General features: G+C 30.4%; 1 pseudogene across 1 annotated transcript; it reads left to right on the top strand.

The window, feature by feature from the left end:
- Positions 1-6,852: 6,852 nt before the first annotated feature.
- LOC111282378 (uncharacterized) lies at positions 6,853-18,467 on the top strand (annotated as a pseudogene). Its single transcript, XR_016329242.1, has 7 exons — positions 6,853-7,786; positions 14,676-14,714; positions 14,815-14,885; positions 16,839-16,903; positions 16,995-17,084; positions 17,278-17,370; positions 17,569-18,467. The product of XR_016329242.1 is annotated as an uncharacterized LOC111282378 (transcript).
- Positions 18,468-22,207: the final 3,740 nt, after the last annotated feature.

The raw sequence follows: 22,207 nt of genomic DNA, 5'->3' as shown, positions 1-22,207 counted from the left end.
AAAAAGGCAATTAATTAGATCAATTATCATGTGCTGTTATTCAAGAGTTGTCTCCACTTTGGGACAACTATAATAGATGTGTAAATGTATAAATAATTGTATAATCTACCAATAAATTGCAATCTTTGAAGACAATGGTGGAGCTATTAGGGTTGATGAGTTTCAAGTATGATTGTTGTTACTGAGTCAACTAGTTGAGCCTTTGATTCCCTTATTCTTTGCTTTATTGTTTTTCTATCACTACCAGAATTTGGTTTAATAATGATAAAATTTAACCAACTAAATTATGTTATCATTAATTACCAACGGAATGAAATAAAGAATTATTACGGTTATTACCAATGGATTATTAATGAATTATCGATAAAAAATAATCTATCAATAAATATTTGAAAAGAAACAAAAACATTAATGGATAATTATTGATAGAAATTTCTATCGGTAAATACGTCGACAATTGTTTGGCGATAGATTATCAAAGAAAAAATTATGTCTATAAAAAATAAATTTTGAAAAAAAAATTAAGTTGCTATAAATCCTTTAAGTCTTATATCCCTAACCTTTTCCCTTATTTTTTCTCTACATATTTTTTATCTCCATCATGTCTCCATCACATTTATCATAGGCTTCCAACATCAGTACTTTTTATGCTTTTCATTAACCCCCTTCCTTTTTCATTTTCTTATCACATCAATGCACATAGGTGATATATGTTCCCTGCATTGTAACTTTGTAGAGATATATGGGTTTAAATAATTGATTATTATGCTCCTTTGTATATGTTTCTTCAAGTTTGGTTTTTTCAACTTTTTTTTTAATGTTGTCATTTAGAAAACAAATATGATTGAGTTTTCAAATGATTTGAACTTTAAATACAAATTTCCTTGATTAAAAATGATTATATGACAAAATACCTTTTATAGTCCTACAATTAACATACATCTCTATTGCATTACCCTTTGGTGTTTAAAAGGAGTAGGGGCTTTGTTTGCAAAAAGTGAAATCTTGATAGCTAAAGATGTAGAAAAGGCTTGGAATCATTGACCTTTCTTTTTCTATGGTTTATTTGAAAGAGCTTTTTTTCTTGATTAGGCCTTACGTTCTGCACTAATAAGACCCATGCTAGGCACCTCATTATTAAAATATTCTATAATAAAAGGACAATATTTTCTTTAGTTGTAGATATTTGATAACAAAAGCAACTTATCTTGCATAATTAAGCAATGTAAGTTGTTGTAAAATGCCCATCTGATCCTAGCTATCTTTGGTAATGCTTAGGTCACCCTTCTCTCACTTTGAGTTTTTTATTTGTATATTTGCATCTTATATGTTTAGTTAGTTAATAAAAGTAGAGTATTTGTTTATTAGTACTAGTTTTTTTATGTGTTAATGATAACTAAACAAATGCTTTACTTGTTATATACCTGCTAGTTGAAATATTGTTTTTAATATCAAGTGTACTGTAGTGATATTATTTCATTACATGAATTGAGATTTTTTTTATGTATTCATTTATCTTTTTTATTTCAATTGGCTTCAATTTAGTTCTTAAAAGCTACCCTTCATATACAATTTAATGTCTTACATCGACATGAAGTTATGGTTCATTAAAGTTGTTGTTACTGGATTTCCTTTCTGTTACTAAAATACATGTATATATGTTCTTTAGCCCAAATAAATATATGTTCATTAAGATTGTTACTGAGAAGCTACTACTAATAACAAAATAAATATATATATGTTCGTTAGGCTAAAGTAGATCTCTACCTTCACTCTACTATTATGTTTTTTATGTACTATTTTGTACTTTTTTTGGCTTGGTTCTTGATTTGAAGATTTCTGTAAGTTTATAGATTATTCAAGTAATAATAATGACCAAAGTCAAGATATCATTCCCATAAGAAGTCCAGGCTAAGTACCTATTATTTCCATACTCGTTCTAAAGTTAATTCATTTTATTAGAGGGAAAATTACTAAGTTAGTCTCAACAAGAAAATAAAAACAAAGAATAGAAATGCACATAACCGAAAACATATTCATTAAGTGCAAGAAAAGCATGTTGAAAATATAAGAAAGCAAGTAGTTAAATTGCATTTAATTAATTCTAACATTATTGAAAAGTAAATCTAAGCTATTGAACATGAATTAGGAAGCTAAAATAACAACCAAACAGTAAGTAAAAGTTCAAAAGAAGAAACTTGCACATAATCAAAACTAACAACCTCTTAATTGAAAGTTAAATAACTCTTAACTTCAAAATGAAATGCACATCTAATCCTTCATGAAATTAATCTAAATAGAACCTTGGATGTAAAAACAACAACTCAACATGAACCAAAACACAATTGAAGTGAAATTACTCAAACAAATATTGCAAGGAATGGTTGAAATTTGTAAAATTGAAACTAACTTTAAAATCTAGAAATGCAATAAATTCAAAATGAAAATTTAGATCTATAATCCTATAGTGCAAATGAACTAAAACTTAGCTAAGGAAACTTAGATCTACAAGATTACTACAAGATTCAACAAAGAAATCAAAGAAAACAAATGCATTAACAATCTTAATTAACTTCCACAAAAATCAAAGTGTTAGAAATGTAAAAATAGAGCAATTGAGAGAAAATTACCCAAACAACATGTAAGAGTATGAAATTAAAAGCAAGGAATCATAAAACTTGAAGTAAACAAGTGAAAAAGTGTAGAAGATATCAACAATCAACCAGTCACCTAGCATGGAGAAAAGCCACCATAGGTGCTGTCACCATTTGCTACCTCCTTTGTTGCTAGATTTCGAGTCGAAACTTTGATGATTTAAAAAAAATGCAAATGGAATTTGACAACGAAAATTTCAAGATCTAAAGTCCTATGAATTGAGAGTTTGCAAAAAAAAAAATTGAAGCAAAACAAGCAAGAATTCAATGAGATCTAATTTGAAAACTACAAGTAGTGCAGTGTTGAAAATAGCCAAACAGCTTTGAGAAAGTAAAAAAAAAAAATGTAAAAGTGCAAGAAAACTTAAAAAAAAGTAAATAGCATTGCTTGAATCTTAAAGTGAATGAAAAGTAAATGTAGAAAATGTAAATTTTGCTAGAAAATTAAGAGAATTTTCTCCCAAACAACTTTTTAAAAGAATGAGGAGGAAACTACTTAAGTGAAAATGAATAAGAAAAGTAAAAGCAAGAAATGTAAATCTTAAAATCTACTTCTTAACTCTCTCTCTGATCTCTTTCTTTCTTTGCTTGGCCAACCACTACCCCTATTTATAGGCCAAGGATGATGTGTTCTAACCAATCGAATTATAAGAAATAACTAGCTAAAATGCCACATAAGCTAAATTACTTTATAAGCTTCATAGTTTGCTTCTCATCTTTTCAATTCTCTTCAACATTTCTTCCTTTGGTCTTTTAAGCTTTAAATAGTCAAAATTATGACCAATTAGAAGCCTCCAAAATGCCATAAAAGTAGTTGGTAATTGGTTTCCCATTTAAATCTGAGAAAAGGCACCAACTCATTATATCACTACTTAATTGAATCCAACGGTTGAGCTTGAGTCCTTCTTTTCCATTTAGGCACCAAATTTTGCTTCAATTCTTCTTTAATTTTTAGCCAATTAAAAGCCATTCAATTTCCAAATTAGCCTTGTAAAAATCTATAAATTTCAACTCCAATATAAGCTCCAAGCTACACCTTTCTCTTTGTATCCATTTTAACTCATGCAACTTTAGTACAAAGGTGACAAATACATAATATTTAAACAAGAAAAATATGAAGTTTAAAACTTGAATTGAAGTTCATTTAAGGCTTAAATAAGCAAAGGAAGCAATGAACGAAAGGTAGGAAAAATCTCTCAAGTATGACATTTGAAGCATGATCACACTAGTTTCGACCAAATAGAGCTTTTTACACCAAAATGCATCCAAAATGAGTCCAAAAACTTCATTTTTCCTCTTTTCCTATTTTTTTACCTACACATTGAATATTTAAGCAATTAAAAGTATTTTTGCCAAATTTATCAAGAAACAAGCAAATATTCACTAGAAATTGCACAAAAAAGATATGATAAAATGCTAAAATTTTACTGCAATCAATTGTTGGTCAATAAGTTTTTTTTTTTTTTAATTTTTAACAAATGTTTTGACTCAAAGTTGTTTAACATTCCAATTGAAGTGAAGACCATTGGTTGCCATTATTTTTATTTGCATTTGGTGGGGGTAATGTTTAAGTACTCATCATAGACATGTGATACAGATCAAACAATTTTTTGCTCAAGAGAGAGCTCTCTAGCTTTTGATAAGAAGTTACAAACTAAATTTATTATAGAACAATTTAATGCAGCATGCTAGCTAGTTATAGCATATATGTATTTTTTTTGTTTTATTTAATTAGACTTTATAAATAATTTTGTAATATATTCTTATATTTTTTAACTCATTAATGAGTTGTCATCATAGGGTTGATTAATAGTGAGTGTATAACATGTATACATGGTCAGCGCATCAAATACGTAGTCTGTGTTTAATTTTTCTATTTATATATTTTTTAATATTCATATAATTACTTTAAAAATCTATTTAAAAATTAGAATAAAATGACAAAAATTATAAAAATATATAATTAAATATGATTGAAAAATAAGTATTACTGATTGAAATATTAATTATTATTAATAAAATTTTAATTATTACCAATAGATTTTTTTAAAAAAATTTTCCATTAATTTTAAAAAAAATAGTAAAATAATATACCGACCAAAAAAATATACTCATGAAATTGTATTAGAGGCAAAGCTTTATACCAAAGAAAATTTTCATTATTGATGAAAAATAAAATATTGCTGATGAAAATTTCTATCAAAATACTGCATTTTTTGATAGCATATTTTTAGGGTTGATTATTTTGATAATTATTATGCTTGGTTATTTAAATAATTATCAATTTATGTTTTTATCATTGTGGTGGCAAGTAGATTTATCATTAGGATTTTTTTTTTTAGTTCAATAAGTAGGTCAATGTTATATACCATTTAGGAGTGGGGTTGGTTTTTTAATAGTTATATCAATTTATTGCTTGTTATCTTTATTAGGCATGTTGAATTATTATTAAGAATTCTTATGAGAATTCTTATGAGTTTAATAGCTTGGTTAATGTTATCATTAAGGGGAAGTTGAACTCTGTAAAGCTAATATTCTTTATTAGGTTTATTCACGTGGAGTTTTTAAAGTCTTTCAAAGATTGAGTTCCACTCTTCTTAAAATCTTCCGACTTTATTGTTATTTCTTTTTTTTTTTTTTCTTAAACATGATTGTAATCAATTGATCACAATAGCTATGCGTGGGAAGGTCGAGATGATGGACATGGAGCAAGTGAGCAAATTCTTTTGAGAATATTAACTTAAACCTAAAAAAAAAAAAAAGTTAATAGATATGTTGAGATTTTTTCGATATTAATTAAAAATTAATTGATTAACAAAAAAATTGTAAGTCAAGAATTCAAAAGGAATTTTTGTGAAAAAAACTTATAAATAGTAAGAATCTTGATAAAATTAGAATTAAGAATAGACATGAGAGAAAGATGGTGATTTATAGAGTTTTATAAGATAAACATTTACGAGTTTAAAGAGAGTACACATGGATATTTTTATTTATATATATATATATATATGAATATTTGGTGAGAGGATGCTCTATAACATTAGAGTAAAATGAGAGGGTTCATGAGTACGACGAGTGTTTGGTTGGGTTGAGATTTATTATGTATGTTTTGAGATTAGATATGAGTTGACATATTGAATAATTGATTTGATGTGTTTTTAATTTTGTATAACTAGTTATATTTATAAATACTTAAAAAAATTAATTAAAATATTATTTTAAAAATATTTTTTTAATTTATAAATTATTCTTATCAAAATAAAAATACTATTATTTTATGTTAATATCATCCTAACAAAACCTGAAAGTGCTACTCAACAATTATCATTAATTATTTAATATTATGCATCACTATTAGCCAATAGTTGCATGGACTATTGATAGAATATTTAATTTTTAATTCAATTATCAAATTTGACAATTTCAAATTTCTTAAGATGATTTTTCTAATGCTATGTCGTACCAATGGCTTTATTATTTTTCTCTATGCAAATTATCTTTTTTTTTTGTTGAAGTGAAACAAGTGGATGTAAGTTGAAATTAGTCATTAATTTAATTTTATTACTATTAAGAAGCATAGTTTACGAGATAAAATGCCAACCAATAAAGATGGCATAAGTGAAGGAGGCAAAGCTCACCGAATCTCAAAATTTTGAAAATTTTGTTTAAATTGAAATTAAATTTTAATAAAAATCAACAAATTAAGTTCATTAAATATAAATCTGATTTAAATTCAAATTTAATATAATTTAATATAATTTAAATTTAAATCATCCAAAAATTATCTTAAATAATTTAAATTAATTAATTTAATTTTAAATTAATATCAAAGAATTCAAAATTGTTTCAATTCAGCTTATCCAAAATCATTTAACCAAAATTTATCGCCTCTGTCCAAGGTAAAGGAAAAGAAAATTTTCTTTTCTACTTTTCAACACAAGATATTACACGTGTCACAAATGGCAGACACCACGGACTTCGTAATTTCCGCTGGTCACTATCTGACACTTTCCTTTTTGACCGTCTGTTCGCCGCATTACCGGCTTGTACTTTTCATAACTCTTTGGACACGCGTCATTTGAATATTGACTAATTATTTTTTTGTTTTGTTTTTCATTCCTGTTCCCATCCACCTGTAATTTCTAGAACCGTCTATTTAAAAAGTTGTTTTTTTGTTTCTATTTTTTTTTTCTGATTCCTGCCTGAGCCTGGCATCCTCTTTCAAGTTTCAACACATTTTTCTTTCATTTATTTTGATATTAACAACAGACAAATCAAATTTGATTTTTACTTTTTATTCTCTTTTCTCTGCCAGAAATTCTTACGGATAAATTTAATTTTTGTATGCCTTGCCTTTATCCTCCAGGAACCGAAGCTCTTTCCTTTACTACTGGATTATGATTTATTCAATAGCTTCTGTTCTGCTCTAAAAATGGTTAAGGCATAATTTTCCAATTCCAAAAGTTAATATAGGAAAAGCGAAAGACAGTATTTAAAGATTTTCTTTCTTTTGATTTGGTTTCTCTCCGTTTATGATTAGTTCATCAACTAGAAGGATTCTATTACCCAGAGAAACTAAATTTCAAAAATTTCCATTTATTTAACCATTACAAAGTTCATGTGAAAACAGACGTTTATAACCAAAACCATTGCAAACCAAACAGCCGTTTCTAGGATTTCTATACCTTATTCTCATACACTGCTAAAAGAATGGACGTTGAGCCGTTAACGTCCGGCGCAAGTGGCCGCATAAACGCTTTCCTCACATTACGTGCTTTGAGGAGCCTGTTGGTGCTGCTAAACGCCGTGGTTTTGTTGCTGCTGTTGCCATTCCGGGGAAAAAGACGCTCATCCGCGATCAATTCCGGGGAGAAAGTGGGAAAGGATGAGAAACAGGGGAGCGGGAGGAAAGAGTCGGCGGCTGCGTTGGTTAGGGTGCTGGCGGCAAGGGTTCCTTGGAGAAGCGCGGCGGTGGCTGTGGACCAGGAGGCGGTGGTGAGGCGATCACTGGCGGTTCGCAGGGTGGTTCAGGACGATGATGGCGTTACAGAGAGAGAGTTTTTCCTCTTTTCTAGTGCAAGAGGTGACACGATATTCACTCAGTCTTGGACTCCGATTTCTGTCAAAGTCAGGTCAGTTTTAGATTAAATTTCCCATTTTTTTTATAAAGATTTTGCTATTATTATTTTTTCTTTTAACATTAAATAAATGTCACTTATTAATAATTTTAGTATTTGATCACTTTTGTTTAAGTGGATAATTTAATTTAATTTCTTATAAAATAGCTCAGGAAATAGGGTTTTTGAGAATGAGATAGAGAATTTCCCCCCCTTCTCCACAGCTTAAAAGAGACTTCTTTCTCGTGCCGAATTTAGGTTTTCATGTGACATTTCTAGTTCTGTGTAGACGAAAAACAAAGAAAAAAAAAAGATTGGATTAATTGTTCTGGGATTCTAGAAAATAGGAGCATTGTTCTTTTAAGGAATCATCATACTTGTTTATGATCATCTTTAGGGGATGGAACTTATTGATTATTGTACTAATTTTTATTTTTTTTTGGAAAAAAAAATTAAAGTACGTTAATCTCTATGTTTCCTTCGATTCCCCTCACCCCCAAGAAAATGTCTCTATTATTAGTAATATAGCAATGCTGTTATGATGTTGAATAGAATTCTGCTCCCTGTGCATCTTTGCATCATCTTGATGTTATGCTTTGAAATATTTAAAATGCAGAAACTAATTAAAGAGGTACATATCTAAAAACTGTGGTGCGATGTCCTCACTTGATACGTTGACAGAAGCATGCATAAATGGCTGAGTTTCCAATGACACTGAATATTTAGATGGCATATTCTCTAAGAAATCTATATCATCACTGTCAACTAGCGGTTAAAACTATGTATAGTGTATTGATAAAAAGATATAATGTCTTGTCCCCATTTCTGCCCTTATAATTCCCTGCAGCAGGACCGAGTCCCAAGGATTGTTGTGCCCAAGTAAAAGGCAATCTATATGTTTTTTTCTTGATTATTCCTGCGCTGAATCTCTTTCTTCTGCTTTTGGCCCGCTACCTTGTCTTGCCTGTATTATGCTGTGAATGTTGGTGGAATGGCATTTGCAAAGGAGAGAATATTTCCGGTACTCTTCTACCATAGTCTGTCATATATCTGTCAAATTTTTTGGCAGTGCCTTATCAGCTCCCGGGAAACACATAATTTGGCACATTTTCCTATTGAATTGAAGTTTCAAAGGGAAAAACTGATAAATCAAAATGCTTTTATCATTTGTGTTAAGTGTGTAAAATACTTTACGTGGGAAAACACTTATTTACAGCTGGTTGTAATCTTGTAATCTGTATATTTATATTTGTATCTCTAGAATTAAATATTTGTATCCCTAAAATTAGGATAGACAATCTCTCAATTATAGGATTAGTTTTTTAGAAAGATTTAGTTTCCTAGTTTAACCCCTAGTTAGTTGTATATAAACCTAAGATTCTTGTATAATCTCAATAAGCAGTTTTTCAATATACATTCAGTTTTCACATAATATCAAAGCTTTAGGCTCTTTTTGGGAAGCAAAATTTTTAGCCTTCATTTCTGACTTTTTTAGGCCTTCATTGCCAAATCCTGTTTAAGCCTTCATTGCCGAACCCTTTCAAAGAAAGATATCACTACCACCCAATTTGAGGAAATGTTAACTGAAAAAATCATTAGAGTACTACAGATATCTCAGAAACAAGGAGAGTTCGACAAGGAAGAGATTGAAAAGCTGAGAAACTTATTGAAAATCCTTGAAAAGCCTACTGTGGTATGTTCTTTGGGTAAGGTTTCTAGTTCAGGTAAAGCTTCCGGTTCTCATGGATTAAATGTCTCGACTAAGCCTATTACGAGTTCTTGGGTCATTGACTCAGGAGCCACAGACCACATAACACATTCCTCACAAAAATTTAGTACATATAACCTGTGTCCTAGTAATAAGAAAATTGTTGTTGCAGATGGTTCACTTACTACAATGGCAGGATTAGGAGATGTTCAAGTTAATACCTCGTTTGTTCTAAAAAATGTTCTTCATGTTCCTGGATTGTCTACTAATCTGATATCTATACAAAAATTTACCAGAGATATGAATTGCAAAGTAACTTTTTATTCCTCTTATTGTGAATTTCAGGACCAAAGTTCAGGAAAGATGATTGGACTTGCTAAGGAGAATGATGGACTATACTATCTTGAGACATCAAATAACACAAGTAATATCAAGAATAGTTTACCTTTGTCATTTCTTTTTGAAAAATCTTCCAATAAAGATAAAATTTGGCTTTATCATTTTCATCTTAGACATCATTCTTTTGGAACTTTGAAAAACATGTTTCCTTCTTTGTTCAAAGGATTAAATGTCGAAGATTTTCATTGTGATATTTGCGAACTTGCAAAGCATAGACGTGTGTCTTTTTCAATCAGTAACAAAAGAAGTTCTACTCCCTTTTACTTGATTCATAGTGACATTTGGGGTCCCTCTATAATTCTTAATATTTTTAGTGCGAGATGGTTTATTTCATTCATAGATGGTTGTACCAGGGTCTTTTGGATTTTTTTACTTAAATCCAAATCAGATGTGAATAGTGTGTTTTTAAGCTTTCAAAACATGATCCAAAATCAATTTGGAGTGAGAATCAAGAGATTTAGGTTTGATAATGCAAGAGATTACTTTAGCCAGAGTCTATCCACCTATTTCCAAAAAGAGGGGATTATCCATGAGTCATCTTGTGTTAATACTCCACAACAAAATGGAGTGGCAGAGAGAAAAAACAGCCATTTACTAGCCACAACCCGAGCCTTTATTTTTCAAGAAAATGTACCTAAATCTTACTGGGGGAAGCTGTTCTCACTACCACACACATTATAAATAGGTTACCTTCAAGAGTTTTGGGATTTAAAACTCCTATGGAACTACTCTCACAATTTTATACTAACCTCTATAGCACAAATAATCTCACACCTAGGATATTTGGTTGTACATCATTTGTTCATGTTCATAGTCATAACAGGGGAAAGTTGGATCCAAGAGCGATTAAGTGTATTTTTGTGGGGTATTCTTCAACTCAAAAAGGATATAAGTGCTATCATCCTTCTACCAAAAAATTTTTTTTGTCTGTAGAGGTCACTTTTGAAGAAAATAAACCATTTTTTACTCAACCTTATCTTTAGGGGGAGACTTCATTTATGGACGATAAGGATAAAGACTTCCTTTTGCTTGATTTGCCCCCTTTTTCAACATTTACACCCATTAATTCTTCTGAGTCAAAACCTATTTCTGCTGAGCCTAAGTCAAACACTGAATTTGAGTCTGAACCCATTCTAAATACGAAAGATGTGACAAAAGGATAATATTATTCTTGATTCTATGAAGGAATTACAAGTGTACTCAAGAAGGAAAGTTTTAGATCCTGAACCAATGCCAGTCCAAGAACCTGACCCTAACTCTGAAAATGAGGTAACTACAGTTTTTTACTCTGTTTTTCAAAATGAGCATGAATCTCCTAAAACTATAACTAGTGATTATGATCTGCCTATTGCCATTAGGAAAGAAATCAGAGAATGTACCAAGCATCCACTATACCCAATCTCTAATTTTGTATCATTTGAAAAATTCTCACCATCCTACAAAAATTTTCTTGTGAGTCTAAACACTATTTCTGTTCTAACTACATTATCCGAGGCATTATCTAGTGAAAAATGGAGGCAAACCATGAAAATAGAAATGGAGGCCTTAGAGAAAAATCAAACATGGGAACTGGTAGAGTTGCTTAAAGAAAAAAATCCAGTGAGGTATAAATGAGTTTTCACTGTAAAATACAAGGCAGATAGTACTGTTGAAAGTTATAAAGCCAGGTTAGTGGCTAAAGGCTACACTCAAAACCATGGAGTGGATTACCAGGAAACCTTTGCTCCAATTGCCAAGATGAATACAGTTAAGATTTTGTTATCATTGGCTGCAAATTACAATTGGCAGCTTCAACAATTTGATGTAAAGAATGCTTTTCTACATGGTGATTTGGAGGAAGAAATATATATGAAGGCTCTACCGGGATTTGGAGGTCATCTAGAAGCAAACAAAGTATGCAGACTGAAAAAAGCTTTATATGGCCTTAAACAATCTCCTAGAGCTTGGTTCAGGAGATTTACCAAAGTGATGCTAGCAATGGGATATAAACAGAGTCAAGGAGATCGCACATTATTTATCAAGCACTCTGATTCAGGGAGAGTCACAGTTCTATTAGTATATGTTGATGATATAATTGTAATTGGAGATGATGAAAAAAAGAGAGAATCTCTAAAACAGTGTTTGGCTAGAGAATTTGAGATAAATGAGCTAGGAAGATTGAAGTACTTCCTAAGAATTGAAGTAGCTCACTCACCGCATGGTATTTTTATCTCATAACAGAAATATGTGATGGATCTTCTGAAAGAAACTAGGAAGTTTGCATGTAAACCTGCAAATACCCATATAGATCCTAATCATAAAATTGGATAAGCTAATGAAGATGTTGCTGTAAATAGAGAGATGTACCAAAGATTAGTTGGAAGACTCATTTATCTTTCACATACTAGACCTGATATAGCATATGCTGTGAGTGTGGTAAGTCAATTTATGCATAGTCTTAAAGAGGTGCACTTACAGGCTGTCTACCGTATATTGCACTATTTGAAGGCCAATCTTGAAAGAAATATCTTATTCAAAAGAAATTCAGGGTTAGTTCTAGAAGCATATACAGATGCTGATTGTAGGTTCAGTAATTGATAAAAGATCCACCTTAGGCTACTGCATTTTTTTAGGTGGTAATCTTGTGACTTGGAGGAGTAAAAAATAGAATGTAGTGGCAAGATCAAGTGCTGAAGTAGAGTTCAGAGCAATGGCTCAAGGAATTTGTGAACTACTATGGTTAAAGATTATCCTAGAAGACTTGAAGATCAAGTGGGATGGACCAATGAGACTCTACTATGATAACAAGTCTGTAATAAGCATTGCACACAATCCTGTGCAACATGACAGAACAAAACACATTGAAGTAGACCGACATTTCATAAAGGAGAAACTAGACAGTGGGTTGATTTGTACACCTTATGTATCAACCAAGGGTCAACTTGCAGATGTGTTGACTAAAGGTCTCAGCAGTGCAACATTTAAAGAAATTATTTCCAAGTTGGGAATGAAAAACACCTATTCACCAGCTTGAGGGGGAGTGTGGGAAAACACTTATTTATAGTATCTTGTAATCTGTATATTTATATTTGTATCTCTAGAATTAAGTATTTGTATCTCTGAAATTAGGATAGACAATCCCTCAATTATAGGATTAGTTTTTTATGAAGATTTAGTTTCCTAGTTTAACCCCTAGTTAGTTGTATATAAACCTAAGATTCTTGTATAATTCTCAATAAGCAGTTTTTCAATATACATTCAGTTTCCACATTGCATAGACGTATGTCTTTTCCAATCAGTAACAAAAAAGTTCTACTCCCTTTTACTTGATTCATAGTGACATTTGGGGTCCCTTTACAATTCCTAATATTTTTGGTTTGAGATAGTTTATTTCATTCATAGATGATTGTACCAGGGTCTCTTGAGTTTTTTCGTTTATGCATAGTTCAGCTTTAGGAATTGATGTTCTTGTTAAATACCTGAGAATTAGTAAAATTGAGCCAGAACTTTTTTATGTGTGCTGCTCTTATGCCAATGGAAACTAAAACAAGCAAATGAAATGTGAAAATAAATTTTACTAAAAAAGTAAAAATAAAATAAAATGATTTTGATTGGCCTGAAATAAGAATATTCTCTGTTAGTGGTAGTTTCAATTCTGTCTTTACTATATTTGAATTTTGCTCTGGTGATAATTTAGCTATTTACCTTGCTAGGAGCTAACAGATTTTAGACTTTGGTATTAGGGTCTTTGTTGGATGACTTGATTAAAATATGATGGTTAAGGTGGGCTTTGATGACAGCGATGGAGTTAGTTTACTTAAACAATTGGATCTAATTTAAATTAATTGAAGCCAAAAAGTCTCTTCCCGGATGAAGATACAAGTCTAATAAGTTTGCCAAGATCATTATAAAGCTCAGTACCATAAAATCTTTTTTCACTAGATAATTTTATGTTGCTACCTCAAGCCTCTAAACTTAAACTGGCAAGTGAATATCTTTTGTAGCTTTTTATATGTATGAGCTTTCTTCAAAGTTTATTTGTAGCTTTCTTATCTTGCTTGTTTTATATATGTACAAGTCTAATAAGTTTGCCAAGACCATTATAAAGGCTCAGAACCATATAATCTTTTTTCAGTAGATAATTCTATGTTGCTATTACAACGGTACAGTTGCTACCTCAAGCCTCTAAACTTAAACTGGCAAGTCAAGCCATATCTTTTCTAGCTTGTTTTATGTATGTGTTTTAGAATTAAAATGGTACTTAGGAATCTTGATTGCTGCTAGTTGGTAGGTCAATGGTTTCTTAACTGGTGCAGGCCCACCTAACCTGAGATGGGTTGAGTCATCAGATTTTTCTTAGCTGAAACTCTTAGATTTTGGACGTTTGGATATTGATCTCTCTTCCTTAAATGAACTGCAAATACCAGATGTTGCAGACACATTGATACCACCAAACTTTATTCATATTGGGAAGAATTGTTATAGTGAAGCTTAGTGGGATAAGAATTTACTTGTGTTATTTCCTATATAATCATATTTTTTTCCTTTCCATATTTTACATACTGAAAGTTTAAAAAGTGTCATTAGAAATTCTTTTTCAGTCATGTTCTATCAATCAAACAAACTATTTCTTTCAATTATCAATTAAATAGTCTTCTACTACTTCTATCACTTCTTTTTAGTCTCACTGTTTCTCCCATCATTGAATTATGGATTACATTCTTTTAAATTATTGATTTTTGGTTTGCTTCTCTTTTAAAGTTCAAAATTCCCACTTTATTCAATTTGATAGAGATGTTATTTCCTTGACTTTTCCAGGGGACTAGTTGTTATTTTGCATAGTCTGAATGAACACAGGTTTGTTATTTGGATCTAATGCCATTTTATAGGTCATATTCAATCAACTCCATAGCTTTTCATATCTTTTGCTTAAGATGTTTCTCTCTTTTCACAACAGTGGCAGATACAGTGATTTTGCAAAGCGGCTTAATGCTAATGGATTCAAGGTCTATGGAATGGATTGGATTGGTAAGTTTAAGTTTCATAGGCAGACAATTAAAATCACATTCTTCTTGACCCAAAAGCCTGTCTTTTATTTATTTTGTGTCCTTTATTTTTGGAATAGTACATCCCCCCCCCCCCCTTTTTTTTTTGTTCAGTGACTCTTTCATATAATTGACTAGAATGAAAATCAGAGGCCACATTTTAAGATTGATGCTTTCTCTATATAAGTCCTAGCTAATTCTTCCTATGAAGAATGTCTTCCATCCTACTTCTCTTGTTGCACTCTTCAAGATCCTTCTTATGTGGTCCATGTATGTTTTTCAATAGTGATTTCTGTTACTTTTTATCACAAGTGATGAATGTTTCTGGTCACTCTTTCAATTAGAGGAAAGATTAGGATGAAGGAACATGCTGTTCTTGTTATGCCTGAGAGTTTTCCAAGTGTCCTTAAAATTTTCTCTGTATTGCTTTTTAAGCTTAATCAAGTCATTTGTCTCTTCAAGCTCAATGTTAAATATTATTTCACATCAATGGAAAGAGACTATATTTAAAAAGGAATTAGAAACAAGAATAGGAAAAGTAAAAACTACAGAATAGAGTCTACCATTTCGTCAGACATCATAGACCCAAAGACAAATATAGAAGAAGAAAAGCCTTCGTCATCTTCTAATAATTTCAACTATTCTTTGTGAAGTTCTTGAATTGCAAAAATATATCTGCCTGCTCATTATTTTTGTGGTGGAAATGTTTTTTCTGCCTCAACATCATGGAATTATAGATTGGTCTTGTTTATCAATCGTATTGTTTAGGTGACTTCACAATAATCCCAATGAAATAAGTTTGTTAACAATCTAAGGACTACTTAAAATCCTATATCAGTGTTATTGGATAGAATTGGTTTTCAAATTCTCCTTTTTTTTTTTAACAAAAATTCATGTACGTTCTTCTTACATCCATGGATGGCCATAAGTTTCTCGCATAGAGCATCATGTTTTTCGAGTGATACTCGCATAATACTTATACCTTCAATCTGATTGCTGACTAGAGACTAAGAAAAAGAGCTGTATAGCATTTGTGACAGAAGAGAATGCACAAACGATAAAAAATTGCTATTTCCTTCAAAGGCATTTCGGTTGCATCTGTTACTCCTGTTTACACGGTAGTTTTTCCATGCTGGTTTAAAATTAGTTCTAAAAGAACTTTCCGCACAATCAATTTAGTCTTGTCTTCATTCTTTCAGATAATCCTTCACAGATTATCTTCTATTTATTGTTCTTCATAGTCTAGAGACACCTTTCTTCAACAATGCATCTATATTTGGATGTTGCAGGGCTTAAGTATTTCGATTGGGAAGCCCATTGGTGCCAAAACGTCATTTGAAGCTCGTCACATAAGTAAGCTGACGTTTTAGTGTTTATAGTAAGCTAGACCTGAAAAAACTGTCATCCTGTTTTATATGACCTGTAGAAACAAGAAATATATCTTTTTACGATAGTTTCCTCATTCTTCGCTTCTCAAATTTCAGTTTAGATGAATTTTCCACGGTACATGGAAGTTTCCCTGGTAGAAAAATGTCAATGGGAGAAACACTCTTCAACCATAGTTGCACCTAGCAGCATGCTAGCATATGCCACAAATAATTAATCTCCGAAACAGGGTCTGTGATAACTAAGTTCGGGTTTCCCCTGCCCCACCGCACTCTATTTGGAAGCATGCATGGTACTTTTAGTGGGAAATATGCTTTCTTAACACATTTATCTCCCTGCCATGCATGTTTGTTGGAAACTTTCTCTTGCAAATGGCATTTGTTTATTGTAGGCTTTATCTTTTTTCTGGTACATTGTTGATGGTCGCTTCTATTTTTGACCTCTGACTGCATTCCTTAGTTGTGTCTCATATAACTCAGTATTTTATATTTGGTGATCACTTTTATTTTTGTTTTCATTCTTATGTTTATTTGCTCCTCATATCCTGTAGGACATGGTGGAAGTGATGGGCTACATGGATATGTTCATTCTCTTGATGATGCTGTTACTGATATGGTATGTTTTAACGTTCAGCTAAAAAAATATATTTGAAGTAAATATTGTATCAAATTAAACTATATTCAATTAACTTCCCAACTTGTTACAGAAAATATTCCTTCAAAAGGTTTTAGCCGAAAATCATGGGCTTCCATGCTTTTGCTTTGGTCATTCAACAGGAGGCGCAATTGTCCTTGAAGTAAGGTTTAATAAGTAACAGTAGTTCTCCAGTAATATTTTGAATCACATATTATTAATGATCTGTTGCTTTTTCTTCAATTTATATGTTCATTTGTTGATAATTTGTCTGTTTACTCAAATAGGTAAAGGAAAGCCCTTTGGTCTTTTGATTTTATTCCTGCCAAACATTCACTTTTTTGCATTAATTGTAGGCAGCACTTGATCTAAAGGTTGAAGCCAAAGTAGCAGGCATTATGCTGACTTCCCCTGCTGTAGGCGTCCAGCCATCTCATCCAATATTCGTGGTAAGAATTTCCTTTAGTTATATATTCTTTTCTATCAGACTTCCAGGATCATTTTTTTTCCTCTTTCCTTCCTTTTATTCTTTGAAATTACAAACTTGGTGTAAAATTGTCACTGTGATACCAGCATGAGTTCCAAATGGTGACTAAGCTAATGAGCATTGTCATTCTTCATCTCCTTGTTTCTTCTGCCTTTGACAGGTACTTGCCCCAGTTATCTCATTTCTATTGCCAAGATACCAAGTCAGTGCTGCGAATAAAAAGGGTATGCCAGTTTCTATGGACCCAGAGGCGCTGGTGGCTAAGTATTCAGATCCACTGGTGTACACTGGATCCCTCCGCGTAAGAACTGGTTATGAAATTCTTAGAATTACATCCTACTTGCAACAGAATATGAACAGATTGAGAGTTCCTTTCCTAGTTTTACACGGTACTGGTGATACTGTAACTGATCCTCAAGCTTCTCTAAAACTGTATGCCTGTTACATGATCTCCTTTTCGAGCCAGAACGAGAAGCCATAATGGATGGCATAATCCAGTGGTTAAATTGTAGAGTATAAAGTAGGTCGCATTATGGAGAGAGAGAATACTGAATTCTTCTACCATGAAAAGAAATACAGAAAAGAAAGAAACTCTCCAAAGTTTGCATCTAGAAGGCTTCCAGTGAAGTAGATGATAGCAAACTGCATGGCCAAATAAGATTCAGCATTTCAATGTTGGAACTTTACAGTGTTTGTTTTTCAATGATAAAATGTTGTTATGAATTTTAGAATTTCTCTTGACAGCATTTTATGTTATTGTTCGTAGATGGTACTTCATGATTCATGAAGCTCAGGAGGTAAATGGTCTCTGGCTCTCTGCAACGGCAAGCTGAACCTCTGCCGAGAGCCGCTGGAATTTCCTTTACTTATTCTATATCAAAAGAAATTTAAGGAAAAAATTTGGGTATGCTATTCCGATTAGTTGATCTGACAATTTATATATTTATATAGTGTAAAACATTGAAAATTTGTGTATTAGTGTTAGGTTTTACATGAAAATTAAGTCATAATTTGTATGGACACAAAAGATACAAAATGCATTTTGTTATTTTTGTTAAATTCGTAAATGCTTTTGTTAAAATTTAACTTGTATTCTTTTTTTTTTTTTTCATATCATTTTCGAATCTTGTTATCAATAAATAAAGTTGAGGTAAAGTTAAATTCTTGGACATGTTTTTATCATAAATTTCATTCTATATTAGATGAAGTCTCAAATACTACCAGCTAGCTATAGTATCTCTTGAATAATATTTTAAATTCTTATAAGAGTTAAATAAATATTATACTATCATTTATTTATTTTTAAAAATAATCATTTAATTTAGTCATACTCGAGCTGAAATGATATTTCTAATGATTGGAACATAATAATAATTTTTTAATTCTAAAAATAACCAAAAGATAAAGGTAAACTTCAAATCCCCATGAGATATACAATAATATTTACTTCATTTTCAATCAACAATGACACTTCTCCCTTTTATGAGGATTTACCCTTTTTTAGTCTCTATATATCATTACATAAGTGAGAATTCCATTTAGTATCTAATACCTAAGAAGATGCATCAAGAAAAGATAAATTGATCTCAATCATAAATATACTCGAAGTTAAAGTCTTTTAGGACTTCTTATTTTTCATGCTTATCAAGTAGATCTTGCAATTCTTCTTCCAATGATGTTTTTTACCAAATGACAACAAGCAGTCTTGTCCTTCTTGATGATGCTAGTAAACTTGACAACCTTAGATGTTTCTCCTTTCTTTTCAATATTCTTGCTTTTCTTCTTATTAAGCGATTTCTTTTGGTTTTAAATGAAGAAATTAAAACTACATTAGGTTTTTTATTCTTTATGGATCTCAGTAGTGTTTAGCATATTCATCAAGTGTAGTAATGATACTTCCATTGATGGATGTTGAAGTTCATTATAAATTGTGAAAGCTACTAGGAAGTGATGATAGGATTAAGTTAATAGTTAACCTATGATCAATCACAAATCCCAATTTTTTCAGTTTCTCAATCTAATTGATTATCTTGAGACAATGCACTTAAATTGAAGTGCTTGTAGACATCCAATTTAGTTCGGAGCCTAAATCAACTGGGCTAGATTTAATTTCAAGGCCAAAGGCCCAAGTCAATTAGGTTCAAATTTGATCCAAACCTAATTGTCTAAATTGTGTTTTTACTTTGTTTATCTATATATTTTTTATTTATCCTTTTTATTTTATTTTGTTACTTATTTTATCTTGCTTATTTGTTGTTTAATTTTAATTGTATTTATTTAATTTCCTTATATTTATCTAATTGTTTTAAATTTATCTTGTTATTTCAAAAAGAAAATAAAAGAATGATAATTGAAAAAAAGAATGAATGGCTATAAATCAAAGAGGAATGTATGTGATAATGTAGTTTTATAATGCAAAATTTAAAGTTAAACTTTTCAAAGATAAATTTCATTTTTTACAGGATAATCCTAATTTTTGAAGTTGGAATCAATATGAAAATTTTCTTATTGTACCCTATAAATAGACCATTATATCATAGAAGAAAGGGTACAATAATTAGAGAGCAATTGGAAAGAAAAATAAAGGAAAAAGTGAGAACAAGAGTTCGGTAGCAATTGGACGTTTTGATTCAGGTAGAAATTTTGTTTTAGGAATAGCGTAAATTCAAGGAAGATAGTGGGTCAAATAAATTCAAAACATTGAAGTTCATAAGGGCAAAATTTTTTGTAAAATTTCTAGAAATCGATTGAATTTTTCGGTCAAGTTCATATTTTTTGGCAAAATTCAGGCGTAATTACCCAAAATCTGATCGATGGCCAATGAACTTCCCAGCAACGTTAAAAAATTATGGCCGTCAGCATGTGGAAAAGAAGGGAGAGGTTAGAGCGTCTGGTAGAGAGAGAAAGTAGAAAAGATAGAAGGGTTTTGAAGAAAAAAAGAAATATTTGGGGCTTTATATATTGGTAAAAAATGACATCATTTTTTTATTAAACAAATTTCAAGATCCGCATGTTGCCCCATGGTTTGGATCCAACCTGTGTCGCTAAACCCAAATTGCAACTCATTCTAACAACCCATACCTAAGTTGAGCCAAGTCGCTTCCCAAGCCTTTTCGATTAATTTTGTGCCTACAGCCTAGCTTTGCTCTAGCCACCAAGTCAAGCCATGGTGTTTTGATATTATTTTCTTTTTCCTTTTCTTCATTTAATTTGTTTATTTTTTATGAATTTTGTTTATTTAATTTTTATTATTTATTTGTGATATATTTCATTTTATTTTTTTTAAGAAAATTGTTAAGGAAGTTAATTTAAAATTATAATAAATATAAAATAAAATTTTAATAAGATTTTAAAAATTACAAATAATTAATTTCTAGAAATTTTCTAGGTAATAATTTTTTTTTCTAAATTTGACCCAAATAGAAAAAAATTTTGAATAAAAGCTTCAATAACAATAATTAACATTTATTTTTGCATTTACATAAAATAATCTAAATAAATTTAATAAAATTCTTGGAAATAAATTAATAATTATTCTAATGATGAGATTCTTAAAAATTTCAAATGGTAAATTTTTTAAGAAATTTCTTGGTGAAAAATTTCTCTAAATTTAATTCAAATGGTGGAATAATTTAGATAAAATTTCAATAAAAGTAATTGTATTGCTTTCCAAATTAAAAATTAAAAATATAGCTTAAAAAATTTTTGGTGTGAAAATATATGATGATTATCCAAAAATGAAATTTTAAGAAAAATCATAAATAGTTGAATTTCCATAAGATTTCTAAGGAAAAAGTTTTTTCTAGATTCAACCAAAATGGTTGAAGGATTTAGATAAGACTTTAAAAAATAATTGTCATATTAATTTTCTTTTTTAAAGGATAAAATGATGAATAAATAGAGACAAAATTTGAAGAAAGATATTTCTAAATTTAGCTCAAATGGTGAAAACTTTTAAAATAAAACTTATAAAATAAAATAAATTTCGAGGATAAAATTTTTAGTAATCACAAATGAATGATTATCTAAGAGATTTCTAGAGGAGAAAATTTTCTGATTTCAATCCAAATGGTGAAAAAATTAGATATATTTTCAATAAAACAAAAATTTAACAAAAAATAAATGATTAAGTTAATTTCCGACGATGGAGCCTTTTCAAGAAAACAAATAAGATTCTTGAACACTTTTGAAGTAAAGAAATATTTTTAAGAATTCTTCCAGACTGATAGAGAAATATTAGAAGTTATTTCCAATAGTTAAACATTAAAATAAAAGATCATTAAAACCAAGATAATTGTTAAGATAATTTAAAATTAAATGATACCATCTTAGGATGGGTATTGTAAGGGTGCTATAACCTTTCACATACGTAACTGAACTCCGAACCTTGTTTTGAAATACAAACCAGAACCCATTCTTTTAGAAACCCTTAGTTAAGCTTAGGACATCTTTAAAAGAATAGATTCATTAGGTGGCCAATCACACCTTAATAAAAAGATTGGTGGTGATTCCTAAAAGTTTATGTCTAGCTATAAATCTATGGATTTATACATTAAAATAATTTGGTAACTCCATTGGGGACTCTAAGAGTTAGGCCATTAATTAATTTTGAATTATCCTAATTTTTTTGTTTGCTTGGTTTTAAATTATTGATCGTTTGTTTGCATTTATTTTTATTATTTTTTATTCTTTAACTTGGCTTGTGAAAATTGCAAATAAAGATGTATGTGTTCCTTAATGCACACTATCACATGCATGCGTATCACATAAGCTCCATATCTAAGTTCTATCCTCCTTAG

Source organism: Durio zibethinus, chromosome 17 (genome assembly GCF_047325235.1).
Source record: "Durio zibethinus cultivar Kanyao isolate XHJ-2024 chromosome 17, ASM4732523v1, whole genome shotgun sequence".
NCBI lineage: Eukaryota > Viridiplantae > Streptophyta > Magnoliopsida > Malvales > Malvaceae > Durio > Durio zibethinus.
This window is presented reverse-complemented; position numbering and strand designations above follow the sequence as displayed.